The sequence below is a fragment of the Neomonachus schauinslandi genome, chromosome 10 (genome assembly GCF_002201575.2).
Source record: "Neomonachus schauinslandi chromosome 10, ASM220157v2, whole genome shotgun sequence".
In the NCBI taxonomy this organism is placed as follows: domain Eukaryota; kingdom Metazoa; phylum Chordata; class Mammalia; order Carnivora; family Phocidae; genus Neomonachus; species Neomonachus schauinslandi.
Genome location: NC_058412.1, coordinates 63,182,075 through 63,197,298, shown reverse-complemented (window position 1 = coordinate 63,197,298; position 15,224 = coordinate 63,182,075).

Below are 15,224 nucleotides of genomic sequence, written 5' to 3'. Positions count from 1 at the left end.
GAATAGGCATTAGTTCTTCCTTAAATGTTTGGTAGAATTCCCCTGGGAAGCCATCCAGCCCTGGACTCTTGTTTGTTGGGAGATTTTTGATTACTGCTTCAATTTCCTTGCTGGTTTTGGGTCTGTTCAGGTTTTCTATTTATTCCTGTTTCAGTTTGGGTAGTTTATAAGTTTCCAGGAATGTGTCCATTTCTTCCAGATTGCCTTATTTGTTTGCATATAATTTCTCATACTATGTTCTTAAAGTTGTTTGTATTTCCTTGGTGTTTGTCGTGACCTCTCCTCTTTCATTCATGATTTTATTAATTTGGGTCCTTTCCCTTTTCTTTTTGAGAAGTATGGCTAGGGGTTTATCGATCTTACTAATTCTTACAAAGAACAAGCTTCTAGTTTTATTGATCTGTTCTACTGTTCTTTTGGTTTCTGTTTCATTGATTTCTGCTCCAAACTTTATTATTTCTCTTCCCCTACTTGATTTAGGCTTTATTTGCTGTTCTTTTTCCAGCTCCTTTAGGTGTAAGGTTAGGTTGTGTATTTGAGACTTTTCTAAAATTTTGAGAAAGGCTTGTATTGCTATGTACTTCCCTCTTAGGACCACCTTGCTGTAATCCAAAGGTTTTGAATAGTTGTGTTTTCATTTTCATTTGTTTTCATGATTTTTTAAAATTCTTCTTTAATTTCCTGGTTGACCCATTCATTCTTTAGTAGGATGCTCTTAACCGCCAAGTGTTTGAGTTCCTTCCAAATTTCCTCTCGAGATTGAGTTCAAGTTTCAAAGCATTGTGGTATGAAAATATGCAGAGAATAATCCCAATCTTTTGTTACCAGTTGAGACCTGATTTGTGATCTACTCTGGAGAATGTTCCATGTGCACTTGAGAAGAATGTGTATTCTGTTGCTTTAGGATGGAATGCTCTTAATATATCTGTGTAGTCCATCTGGTTCAGTGTGCCATTCAAAGCTCTTGTTTCCTTGTTGATCTTCTGCTTAGATGATCTGTCCATTGCTGTGCGTGGGGTGTTAAAGTCCCCTACTATTATTGTACTATTATCAATGTATTTCTTTAATTTTGTTATTAATTGGTTTATATAATTGGCTTCTCCCGTGTTAGCATAAATATTTATAATTGTTAGATCTTCTTGTTGGATAGACCCTTTTAGTAGGATATAGTGTCCTTCCTCATCTCTTATTACACTCTTTGGTTTAAAATCTAATTTTTCTGATATGAGGATTACTACCCCAGCTTTCTTTTGAGGTCCATTAGCATGATAAATTGTTTTCCACCCCCTCACATTCAATCTGGAGGTGTCTTTAGAAATAAAATGAGTCTCTTGTAGACAGCATATGGATGGGTCTTGCTTTTTTATCCAATCTGATACCCTTTGTCTTTTGATTGGAGCTTTTAGCCCATTTACATTCAGAGAGTAACTATTGCAAGATATGAATTTAGTGCCACTGCATTACCTGTAAAGTCCCTGTTTCTGTAAACTCTCTCTGTTTCTTTCTGGTCTATGTTACTTTTGGGCTCTCTCTTCACTTACAGGATCCCCTTTAATATTTCCTGCAGGGTTTAGTGATCACAAATTCTTTTAGTTTCTGTTTGTCCTGGAAGCTCTGTATCTTTCCTTCCATTCTGAATGACATCCTTCCTGGATAAAGTATTCTTGGCTGCATGTTTTTCACATTTAGTACCCTGAATATATCATGCCAGTCCTTTCTGGCCTGCCAGGTCTCTGTGGATAGGTCTGCTGCCAGTCTAATGTTTCTACCATTGTATGTTAAGGAGCTCTTGCCTCGAGCTGCCTTCAGGATTTTCTCTTTATCTCTGATAAGCTTCACCATTACATGTTGGGGTGATGATCTATATTTATTGATTTTGAGGGGTGTTCTCTACCTCCTGGACTTGAATGCCTGATGCCTTCCGCAGATTAGTGAAGTTCTCAGTTACAATTTGCTGAAATATACCTTCTCTCCCTCTCTCTTTCTTCTTCATCTGAGATACCAGTAATTCTAATATTGTTTCACTTTCTGTTATCTCTGATTTCTCAAAGCTCTCCCTTATGGTCCATTAACTGGTTTTCTCTCTTTTCCTCAGCTTCCTTCCTTTCCATCATCTTGTTTTCTATGTCACTAATTCTCTCTTCTGCCTCATTTACCCTAGCTGTTAGCGCATCCATTTTAGATTGCATCTCAATTAAAGCATTTTTAATTTTGTCCTCATTAGATTTTATTTCTGCACTAAGAAATTCTCTAGTGCCTTTAATGCTTTTTTTCAAGCCCAGCTAGTAACTTTATAATCATTATCCTAAATTCCAGCTCTGACATTCTACTTATATTTGCACTGATTAGATCTGTGGCAGAGAGTATTACCTCTGGTTCTTTCTTTTGTTGTGAATTCCTCCTTCTAGTCATTTTGCCCATAGAAGAATGGATGAACAAGAGAACAAAATCAAAAATACCAACCACGACCCAAGCAAAATACACACTAGACAAATCCCAAGAGGTCAGAACCAAAAAAGAAAAGAAAAAGAGAAAAAAAAAAGGAGCAGGGGAGAGAATATAATCTCCCAGGTGAACAAAACAGGGTGATCCACTTGGTCCTAGGTGTACTTAGGTCCGTTTGTTAGAAGACACTAAATCCCAAAATTGTAAAGAGAGCAAAACTTATATATATACAAAAATAAAATTGAATAGAGTGACAGGAAGCCAAAAATGAAGAATATATCTATAGAATGTAAATGTAAAACTGAAAGTTAAAAAAAGACTTAAAAACAGAGTCGATAAAATAAGTAACTAGTTGAAAAGGAAAAAAGAAAAAAAATTTTTAAATGAAAGATAAAATAATCATGAGGAAAAAAAATCTTGAATTCTATATACTATTTTCCCCTAGCACTGGAGTTTTGCAGTTCTGTGTGCTCTGTAAACTTGGTATTCTCCTATTGTTCCAGCTGGTTTTCTGGGGGAGGGGCCTGCTGCATTGATTGTCAGGTGTCTTTGCCTAGGTGGAGTTGTACCACCCCTTGCCAGGGGGCCAGGCTCAGTGTAAGCTGCTGCTTCAGGTTGCTCTATGTGGCTTTTGTTCCCTGAAGGTTTTTCCACACTGCTTTAGAGGATGAAAAAAAAAAAAATGTCAGTGTCCCAATCTCCTGCCCCCAGAGCTGAAATCGCAGCCCTCTCTCTTCAGTAAACCCTTAGGGAAAAAGCAGTCTTCACTTTCGTGCGCATCAAAACTCTAAAGATTCCTTTGGTGGGCACCCCCACCAATTCTCCCCAGGGAGGAAGGGTCACCGCAGGCCTGTTGCTTACAGGGGACCTGCACAGAGAGAGGTCACCCCATTGTGCAGGGTTTGCAGTAAATGGAGCTGAGAACCTACTCCCAGGCTCACTAACCATAGCTGGTTTCCCCATTCCAGTGCTTGGGAACTCTGTCGGCTCAGGCACCCCTGTTCTTCCTGGACTCCGGGGATCCTGAGACCAAACTATCCCACCTGGGATTTTGCCCTGCTTTGCCACACGAGCACCTTTCAGGCAGGGACATCTATCACTGGAGAAGATTTCTAAAAGTTCTGATTTTGCACTCTGGAGATAGATCACTTTCTGGTGCCAGCTTACGGAGGCTCCCTACCCCTGCCGTTTATCTTCTGATATATCCCCTGAGATTCACTTCTCCGCACTTCCTACCTTGCAAAAACTGGTCGCTATTCTATTTGTAGAATTCTAGCAATTCTTTTCTTACATCTCAGGTTGAATTCATAGGTGTTCAGAATGATTTAATAGATATCTAGTTAAATTTAAGGGACCAGATGAAACAAGGTCCCCTACTCTTCTGCTATTTAAGCTTCCTCTCCTTTGTTCATTTTAATATTAAATTGTCTTTTTTAGATTTACTTATAAGAGGGTTCTTTTATATTCTAAGTATAAATTACATGATTTCAAATACTTTTCCCATTCTCTGGGTGATCATTTAATTTTCATAATAGTGTCCATTGAAGCAGAAAAGTTTTTAATTTTGATGAAGTCCAATTTACTTTTTTTGTTGTGGTTTAAGAACTAATTGCTATGTATAAGCTCAGAAAGATTTACCCTTATGTTTTATTTTAAGAGTTGTATAGTTTTAGCTCTCACATTTGGACCTTTGATCTATATTGAGTACTTTTTGTATGTGATGTGAGGTAAAGGTCCAATTTCATTCTTTGGCCTGTGGTTATCCAGTTGTCCCATTACCGTTTTTTGAGAAGATTATTCTTTTCCCATTTAATTGCCTTAGGACCTCAAAATACATATGTTTATTTCTGAGCCCTCCAGTTCAATTTCATTGATCTTTTTGTCTATTCTTAGGCCAGTACCACAATGGCAAGTATCACTATCTTGATTAATATTCCTTTGTAGTAAATTTTGAAATGGGAAAGTGTAGATTATTTCAGCTATTCTGGGTCTCTTGTAATTCCATATGAATTTAAAACCAGATGATTTCCATAAAGAATTTCCATGAAGGATCCCGCCAACTGGTTGGATTACTTTGAAGTCTATTTCTCCCTGCAGTAAGAAGCCTTTGATATTGTTTCTCAGGGAACACAGCCTTGGAGATGCTCATAGATACCTTGAGATAGCATATTGCCTTCTGTGGGGCTCTCTTTCACCAGCCACACCCATCTGTTAAGCTCCACTGATTACTAGCTAGTTTTCTATTGTTTACAATGATGCTCTGAGACCTGATTTGCTCACAGACTGATCAATATCAAACCCAGACTCCTTTGAAGAGATAATTCCTGTGGTTAGTGTTTGATATTTGTCTTCACCCAAGAAGGCTCCTTCCTGCTGTCTCTTTCCTCATTTCTCTCTTGCAAGTGAACCTGCCTACAGTTTAGCCTATATTTTCAGTAAATCTGTCTCATCCCAATTGTCGTTCATGACAGTCTCCACTTTTTTTCAAGTGCCCTTTGATTTAAACTTCTCCAAATTTTGTTGCAAATTAAGTCACTTACTTTGAAAAGAGATATAGCCCTCTGTACTACAGCCTGCTTCTTACCTGGGTAAAATATCTGAGCCATGTCTCTGGTGCTGGGGATGGGACAATTATGTACTTCTCTCTGAGTGACAACCCCAATTAGGAATTGAATATTTAATTGCCTGGAAGGGCAACAGCCCCAGGTCTCCTTGCTTCCCACTCCTGGCTCGGAATCCCTCCTCTACAAGTTAAGGCAAGAGGGAACAAGGCCCTTATATCCTCAGTGCTCTCGTGCCCAACGTAGAACCTTCATCTCATGAGTGGGGGCTAGGTGGAAGAAGGCATCTCTCAATCTCACTAATCCACATTCCCAGAACTCAACCTTTCAGTATCAAGTAGCTGAGGACAACATAAGAAATTGTGATGTCTAGGCTCTCCTGGGAATATAGCCTTCTGACTAGGAGCTGTAGGTGGTGAGGGAGCCTTGTGTTCTTGGCTGTGCCAGTCTGGAGATGGAGTTTCCATCTCACTGACCTGAGAATGGAGAAGTGGAGTGGGTATTGGTTCAGAAATCACAGACTCTTATTATTCTTACTAAATATTAGTATATTTCCTTGAACAAATGTTTCTTCATTTGCTGTATGCCCTTAGAAGCATTTCCAGGGACTTTAATGGTTGCGATTTTATTTTTAGTAAATTTCACCAGTTCTTCAGGAGAGCATGTCCACAAAGCTAGAGATCCTTTTAAGTAAGTTTAGAGTTTTGTACTAATAGAAAATCTATAAGAAATACATTGAAAGTATTGTTGAAGTGTTATCCTGATTAATACTGTAAAGAAAAAATAAATTAGATAAGTTTTTTTCTATCAGAAAATCTTAAAATAGTTGTTAATTTCCCTTTATTGTTAATTTAACTTTAATATCATAATTGAATATGACCCAAAAGATATTCTGCTATGTTAATTATATATTATTTAAGAAACAGCATGAAATGGTTGCTATTAAATTTTGAGTATACTACTACTCAATTTCAAAATCTGTATTAATGTTCTTCATAAAAATATTGAAAATTACCTGTATATTTAAAATAAAATACATTTCTGTTCTCTTCCTCCTTTTTAAAATATTTTTTTTAAAAAATAATCCATCTAGTTCAGCATTTCTCAGACTGAAATCATGTTATGGTCACTGAACAATTTCTAATGTTTCAAAATCAATTTAGCTACCTAATAACAGCACCAAGTGTCTTTGCTGTGGGATGAAATTATTTTAAATAAGCTTACACACATTGGGCGCCTGGGTGGCTCAGTTGGTTAAGCGACTGCCTTTGGCTCAGGTCATGTTCCTGGAGTCCCAGGATCGAGTCCCACATCTGGCTCCCTGCTCAGCAGGGAGTCTGCTTCTCCTCTGACCCTCCCCCCTCTCATGCGCTCTCTCTCTCTCTCTCTCTCTCTCTCATTCTCTCTCTTTCAAATAAATAAAATCTTTAAAAAAAAAATAAGCTTACACACATAAGTTCTCAAATACTGAAAGAAGGTCTACTTAGCTATTGAGAATACTATTCAAAACAGTATGGAATTTCCTCAGAAAGTTTAAAATAGAAGTACCCTATGACCCAGCAATTGCACTAGTAGGTATTTGTCCAAAGGATACAAAAATACTGATTTGAGGGGACACATGCACCCTGATGTATATAGCAGCATTATCAATGATAGCCAAACTATGGAAGGAGCCCAAATGTTTGCCGACTGATGAAAGGATAAAGAAGTGATATATGATGGAATATTACTCAGCCATAAAAAAGAATGAAATCTTGCCATTTGCAATGATGTGGGTGAAGCTAGAATCTATTATGCTAAGCAAGACAAGTATCATATGATTTCACTCAGATGTGGAATTTAAGAAACAAAGCAGATGAACATGGGGGAAAAAAGAGACACAAATCAGAAAACAGACTCTTAACTTTAGAGAACAAACTGAGGGTTGCTGGAGGGGAGGTGGGCAGAGGGGATGGGATAAATGGGTGATGAATATTAAGGAGGGCACTTGTTGTGATGAGCACTGGATGTTGTAAGTGATGAATCACTAAATTCTACTCCTGAAAATAATATTACACTATATGTTAACTAACTGAAATTTAAATAAAACTTGAAATTAAAAAAACAACAATAAAAATAATTTTTAAGTAAAAATACTAAAAAAAAAAAAAAGAATATTACTCAACTTTCCAGAATTCATCATGTGTGGTATGAAATGTTAGGGAAAGAAATATTTGTCTGGTATGTTATCCTTTTTTTCCTATTGTTTTCTCCTATTATTGAAAAATATATATCTATGCAATAAAAACTGCAGTTTTTTTAGTTCCTCTTTTGCCTGACAATTTTGCAAAATATCTTGTATTTTTTTAATGTAACATATTTATTGAGAAATTTGGTCCTAAGTAATCAAGAGAAGAATGTGATTTTGTTTGTTTTTAATATAACCACTCTAAAGTAAAATTTCTAGCACCATTTGCATTTCTTTTCAAAGAAGACAGTATGAAGAAAGAGGTTGGCAGGTGCTTCTGGAGATGATTGCATTCTTTTTCTTGATGATTTTATATTTTAGTGGGAATTATATTAGTATTCTAAGGGAGAATTTGATAGAGAGGATCTGAAATGATTAACTGATGTATTCTGGTGTTCAAAGGAGAATTGAAATCAGATGATTTTTTGCTTTAAAATAATCTGAAGAAAAAGATATTTAACAGCTCTGTGCTCCTAGGAATCCAGATGTGCCAATTTTTGAAACTGTGTTCTCCTAATCTATTTTAAGTGATATGTTTAGTGTATTTATTTTCTCTTTTTTACATAAGAAAATATTTTTTACATTTTCATTTTCATCTATATCATGATATTAAATTGTTTATAATTACTTTTAATAGGAAAGATTATTGTTTATTACTCTTTTCTTCAGTGGCCTCTCATCATTTAAAATCACTTTCCAGTGTGGTTCCAGATGATTCGTACTTGTTTACAAAAAGACAAGCTTGCCTCCTGAGGATGTAGTTGTTCCTCAGTCTTTTTTTTTTAATTCATGAGAGAGCGAGAGAGAAAGGCAGAGGGAGAAGCAGGCTCCCAAGGAGCAGGTAGCCTGATGCAGGACTCGATCCCAGGACCCTGAGATCATGACCTGAGCCGAAGGCAGACGCTTAATCATCTGAGCCACCCAGGCACCCTAGTTGTTCCTCAGTCTTAATTAGTATCAGCATTAATCAAGAATTAATGTGGGAAATTATTTACAATTAATAAAATTCTTATTACTATTCTATTTAATTAAGTCCTTATCATTTCTTGAAATAAATGACCCTAACTTAGTTGCTATATATCTGTATCTTCACGGTACATATGCTAATGCACACACGTCACATCTCATCACATTTATGGAAATGTTCCAAAGCCATAGAATTGAAAAAAATTTACCATACCATTTTCAGAGTGCCCTAGAATTAAATATATGAGCTTTTGGGATTACTTTCTTTGATGTATGAACACCCCTCGAAATGTATATTAATATTAATATCCAGGTATTAAAATATTTGCTATCTTCAGTTACACCTGGTAGAACTATAATGACTGTCAGTCATTTAGGGAGTGATATAATTCAGATGAGATTCAGCATTCAAAATGACGAATCTTGAGGAAAAATGTTTCAGTAGCAGCAAGTAGGGATTGCTGGAGTGTGTGAGCAGTCATTATAGTTGTTAACACAACCATAACTTACAATTCATTTCAAAAATAGAAAGTTACTTTTTAAAAATAATTTCTCCAGTTGTACTGGGTTCTTAGTTACAGGGTTTTCTCTTGTATTCCCTGCATTCTAAACATACCATGTGTCTACATTGAGCCTACATGTGGTACTTCCAAGATAATCATTTCCAAAGCAAGCATGCACAAAGCTCTGTGATTGGGGCTAGAGTGCACACCAATTTAAAGTGAGTAATCTGCTCTGAAGGAGTTTTTATGAAAGTTAGAGAACAAGCTATATATATCATGATTATTGAGAAAAAGGACAGTGCCTATAATAATATTAATAATACAAGTTATCATTCATGTAGTATATTTTAAATATTTCCCAAATAATATTTAATATAATTCAGTAACACATTTAATTATATGTTATAGTTCCTGTTTTATAACTGAGAAAACCAGAGCTCAACAGATGAAAATAAGCTACCTAAATTCACACAGTTAATAAACTGCAGAACCTGGACTCAAATTCCTCTTTATATACACTGTCAGAAAGAGCTGGGTCTTCTGGTTTCTCCACTTTTTGTTTCATAGTTCCCTTACTATTCCTGGTAATATTCCTGATTTTTTTGAAAAATATAATTTCACTCTGAGATGAACACTATAAAACATCTTCCCAATCTTTTCCCATCCCCAATAGATTTTTCACTTTTGCTTGATATGCTTCTTTCACATTTCACATGCTTCCCCAAATTTATTTTCCACTGAATACCAGTGATGCCTTTTTCTTAGGACTTCTAACTAGAGAGTTTGTGAGGACATGTCAAAACATCAAGTTAAGTGATTTATAATTAGTGATCAGCAGCCCTTGGCTCTCTTAAAACTCATGTTGAGCATGTGTTCCAAAATTGTTTTAAAGACAAAATTATCATTTCCATATAGTCTATCCCAGCATTATTGTTCTTCCTTCCAGTACCTTTCATGTTAGCCCCTTAACATTCCTACTGCTACTATCTCTTTTAGGCCGTCATCACCTAAAAAGTGGATGGTGACAATTGCTATGCAACTGGATTCTATATATTTCCAGGTTCTCAATGCAATCCACTCTGAACACAGTGCCACACACTGCCATAGTCTTCCTAATGCAGTAACTTGAAGTGGTCAGTGATGTTCTATGGATCTGTATTACCTCCAGCATAAAGTCTAATCCCCTTCACTTGATAGCAGATAAAGATTCAAATGTTCAATTAACATAAAAGAAAAAGTAAATGACTCTAAGAAACCAGAGAGGAGGGGTAGAAAAAACTCCTCGGAATAAAAATTTGCCATAGTTTTGAAGCATAATAGGCAAATTTAGCAAGTAATCAAATGTGCAAAGCATTTGATCAAAATTGTTATAGACTGAATTGTGTCCGCCTCCCCCAAATTCACGTGTTGAAGTTCTAACTTCCACTACCTCAGACTATTTCTAGACAGGGTCTTTAAAGAGATAAGTAAGTTAAAATGAAGTCTTTAGGGTGGACCCTAATCTAGTAAGACCAGTATCCTACAAAAGGAGATTAGGATACAGGCATACACAGGGAAAAGATGGCTATCTATCGACAAGCCCAGAAGAGAGGCCATAGAAGAAACCAACCCTAGCAACATCTTGATCTTCAATTTCTGGCCTCCAGATTTGTGCAAAATACATTTGTTTCTGCTATCCAGTCTGTGGTTCCTTATTCTGGAAGCCCTAGCAAACTAATACTAATATTCTCTGTAAAGGACTTTTATTGTGTAGAGATACTTGCAAGAACAGGAGAAGATGAATGCATTAATGATTGCCAATTGAGTACTAAGTATAATATTTTAAAAGTAGAAAATACTCCAAAAATGCTTTATTTGGATATTAAATAGATACATTAAGTTGCTGCTATAAATAGAAAAAAATGGAATATATGGAAAGGGGTTCTTGTTAATGGAAAAAGCAAGCTTGAGAATAATATGTAAGATATAATCCCATATAATAATAAAAGCCTTTTAAGGTGATTTTGTTTATTTTATTTGCATGTTCTTTTGGATATCAGTGTTTAACGGTAACATAGCTTACAACTCATTTCAAACAAGAAATTTACTTTTTAAAAATAATTTTTTCAGTTGAATTGGTTCTCTTTTTAGCCCCAGAAAGTTTGTTTTTACTTGTTTTTGCTGGTTATCTTTTTCTGTTGTACGTATCCCTTTAAATGACCTTATATAAATTTTTCATCATTTTATAATCTGTGCCAAGTATTTTACTCTTCTATTCTTATGCTTTTTATTTTGACCAAGATTAAATTATTTTCCTGTTTAATCCTGAAATCACTCTGCTGCTTCTTCTGGTCGGGTGTTAATACAAAAGCTAAACATGAAAGGGGATGTCTGGGTGACTCAGTTGGTTAAGTGTCTGACTCTTGATCTCAGCTCAGGTCTTGAGATCAGGTTCCTGAGTTCACTGCCCACATTGGGCTCCGTGCTAGGTGTGGAGCCTACTTAAAAAAAAAAGAAAGTTAGAAGCACACATCTGTTTTACTGCATTCTCAGCACTGGGGTGATTTTTTAGTTACTGGTGCAATCAAAAAGCATTTAGTAACCTGTTTACTTCCTTGAGTCTATGCTGCAGACCGTTATCTTGAGGACAAAGGCCCTATCTGTCTTTACTACCCTATCTCTAGTACCGCAATGCTTGACATATGATTGGTTAAATGAAGAAATAAATGAACTTTGTAGGCATCTTTGAAAATGTTCAAAAATTTTATTAAGCAAATATTATATGCTCAGGACTTAGCGGATACAGGAAATTCTTAAAGCAATTTTAATAAGCTTAAGAGAAACGATTTGCTAGCTCAATTGGAAGATACTTTAATAGATATGAAACAAAAGGTAAAAAACAAAAGGAAAAATGATGTCATTCAGATTATAAATGCTGAATGACCTTGGTATTTAAACTATGGTCCATGGACCAGCACATTAACACCCCCTAGGAGGTTGTTAGAAATGCAGAATCTCAGGCCTTTCACAGACCTACAGAAATTGAATCTGTATTTTTATAAGATCATCAGGTTACTTGTATGCACATCAATATTTAGGAAACACTCTTGGACAGACATCAAATAATGTAGATATTCAAAAGGGGCCAGAAAGTCAGGAAAAACCTCATATGGAAGGCACTCAATGAAGTTATATAAGTATGTAATTTCCAAAAATAATAGACCTGCTCCAGAACTCTAAGAACTTTCTAGACATAAACTAAAGTTGTACAACATTGTTGGTTTTCCTTGTATTTAATTTACATTAAACAATTTATATTCATTAGAAGTAAAAAAAAAAAAGAGTATTTTGTTTCATGCTTTTAATGTTTGAACCATCTATTCTAATACCCCGAATACTCCCTTATCTGAAATTTTTAAGTTGATGTGGACAGCAATTAGACATCATTTAGGATTGTATCAACTGAATGTATAATTAGTTGATGTGAAATTAATGAAGAAGCAGCACAGACAATGTATAAGGAGAAGATTGAAAACCTTAAGGTCGGTGCGGGTAAGTCAGGAATGCCAAGTCCCCTGAAACTATTAACCGCCCATTAATCTTTCATGAACATATACTCTAGGTAGGTAGCATCACACTTCTATTTGTTCATTCTTTTGAGGCATTTGAATCACGATAACATGAAAAAGGCACAAATATAGATCAAACCATAGTAGCTAATAATTTTTGGACTGATCTTATTTTTGTATCTGTATTCTCTTCTAACAGACTGAATAATTTTCACAAATGACCTTAATGGTGATGGCCATTTAAGAAAATCACTGGTTTAAGGACAGTACTAGTTGTTAAAAATAATTTAATCAGTCATTGGTTAAACGGAACGGATGCTATTTTAGCTACATAATGGGATGACTCAGAACTTCTTAAAGCCAGTATCAACTACGCATGTTAATTGTGGAGGACAGTGAACAGGTAACACAAAATCAAGAATAATCCAAAATCCCTTTGTACTCGTCATTGAAATATCAGTAAGTGATTTTTCAACTCTGACTTGCCTTCCCCATTTGCTCTGTAAAGCAGTACTACATGAAAGTTGGGTGCTTACTAGAAATATGTAAAGAATGTCTGACTAAACAGGAAAGAAAAGTTAATTTAGAACAGAAACTTTATCATAATAAATGAAAATTTTATTATCAAGGTAAGTTTATATTTATAGATTTAAAATAACCTCTAATATACGATTTTGACTGATAGGGATGGCTCTGAGATTCTGTAAGGATGTTAATCTTAGACAGAATGTCATCATTCCTGCATATGCTTTATCCTTGGGAAGAAAATGATTCATAATGAGTACATTTTTAAGCAGAGTGTCTCGAACATTCCATAGTTAATATTTCATGTTTCCCTATTTATTATATCAGCTTTTTCACAATATCATTTTTAAAGTTTAACTGTCATTATAAATGAAGATTGTTTTGATTTATTATAGCTTCTCTCTATACAATGAGTTTATAACAGATATTAATGCTAAGATTTGAGGCATTTTTAAAAGAGATATGTGTTTTGGTTTTCTGCTCTCAATCATTGCTATTATACAATTAATATTACTTCTTAATAAGTTATTTTACACTGAAATGGAATTGAACTTAACCTCTGGCATTTCACTTTCCTGAGACAGTACTATACTGAAATAGGAAGTATTCACTTTCTAAGCATTCATCAAGCAACCCTCCTTCCTTTAGTTGCTATTCACTTATAATGTCATGATAACAGAACTAATATGTTAATGATTAACCATGAAGCATCTAATTCAAAAACTAAGTAAAAAGTAAGCTCATTTTAATATGAATCCCTTTTTAAAGCAAAACGTGAAAATGACATAGCCTTACAAATTATCTTGCCTTGCCCCTTTAATATTTACAAATTTAAAATTCAATGTCTTTTCATTTTGAAAAACTAGTGTGGGCTCTCCTCTGTAGCCCAATCCTGGTGATGCTACAGAAGAGGAAATCTCTTGTTCCCCCATCTCTAATAATTAAAAAAAAAAAAGATGGGGGGAATCCCCTTAGGAAGCAGAATGTGTGGAAAATAAATGGTAGCTTAGAAAGAAAGATGCCACTGATGGGAAAGGGGATAAAAACATTTTCCTTTCCTCTCCATTGTTTTGTTAACCTTGCCTATATCATTGCCTAATCATAGGTTAAGAAAATCACAAGTCAGACCGCATGGCCAGTTTGGCAGGGAAACATCAGGGCATCCCTGGATCCTAGCATCACCATGACAAGTGTAGGTGAGCTGGTCCATGCCTGAGAATTTGCTCTTCTCCATCCTCCATGGTTTGAAACAAACAGAAATCTGTGCTGGAGCTTTTCAGTCACCTCATTTCCTAAACACCAAAAACAGAAGCTAGGTCACAGGGTTCAACACCTTCCTGGTGGTAACACTATTGGTCACAAAACCTGAAAATCATGACAAGTATGAGGTGGAGTTGGAAACTAATGTGTCACCAGTGAAATTTCAAGCTTTATGGAAGACAAACAAGAGACTAAGTAACATATAACAGTCCCCTAGAAAACAGAGTTTGGGGCAAAACTTACATTCTAAAACTACTATAATGTGTAATCCCAGTGTAGTGTGAGTGGGGGGGGTCAGGGGAATTGAGGCAGTGAAGTATAGGAAGCCAATACAGTGTGATGCATCCCCACGCTGGCCATGCTGGCGTAGAACTTCCCCTCCATAAGCAACTGCTCTACTCAGAGGACAAAAGTGAGTTTCCGTGTCTCTGATACCAGTGTCAGCTCAGACCCCATATCGAACAGTCCTCAAAATGTTTTCAGTATTTGTCAAATGGCTGCAGATATTGATGGAAGTATTAAAACATGCATTTTCAGGGGCACCTGGGTGGCTCAGTCGCTTGAGCACCTGCCTTTGGCTCAGGTCATGATCCCAGGACCTGGGATCAAGCCCCATGTCAGGCTCCCTGCTCAGTGGGGAATCTGCTTCTGCCTCTCCCTCAGCTCATGCTCTCTCTCTCTCTCAAATAAATAAATAAAATCTTAAAATAAATAAATAAAACATGCATTTTCAATAGGTGTGATAGCACCCTTATGGGGCCAAAAATTGGTTCTTGGTGGTGGGGGAAGGTGTTCTAAAAAATTCTTATACTTAAGTAAGATGCATATGTATAAAGAACAGATATGGGGGGCCTGGGTGGCTCAATTGCTTAAATGGCTGACACTTGATTGTGGCTTAGGTCATGATCTCAGGGTCAGGGATCGATCCTCCCATTGGACTCCACACCCAGCGGGGAGTCTGCTTGAGATTCTCTCTCCCTCTCTCTCTCTCTCTGCCCCTCCCCCCTGCTCTCTCTCTCTCAAATAATAAATCTGAAAAAAATAAGATAAAGAACAGATATACTGCACTTAGGGCCAGCTGCATAATTTGCAATGCCCTGTGCCAAATGAACATGTGGGGCACCTTATTCAAAAAGCAGGGAAAGAGTACCACCAAAGATACTAAAATATATGGCTTTTTCCTGTTGCC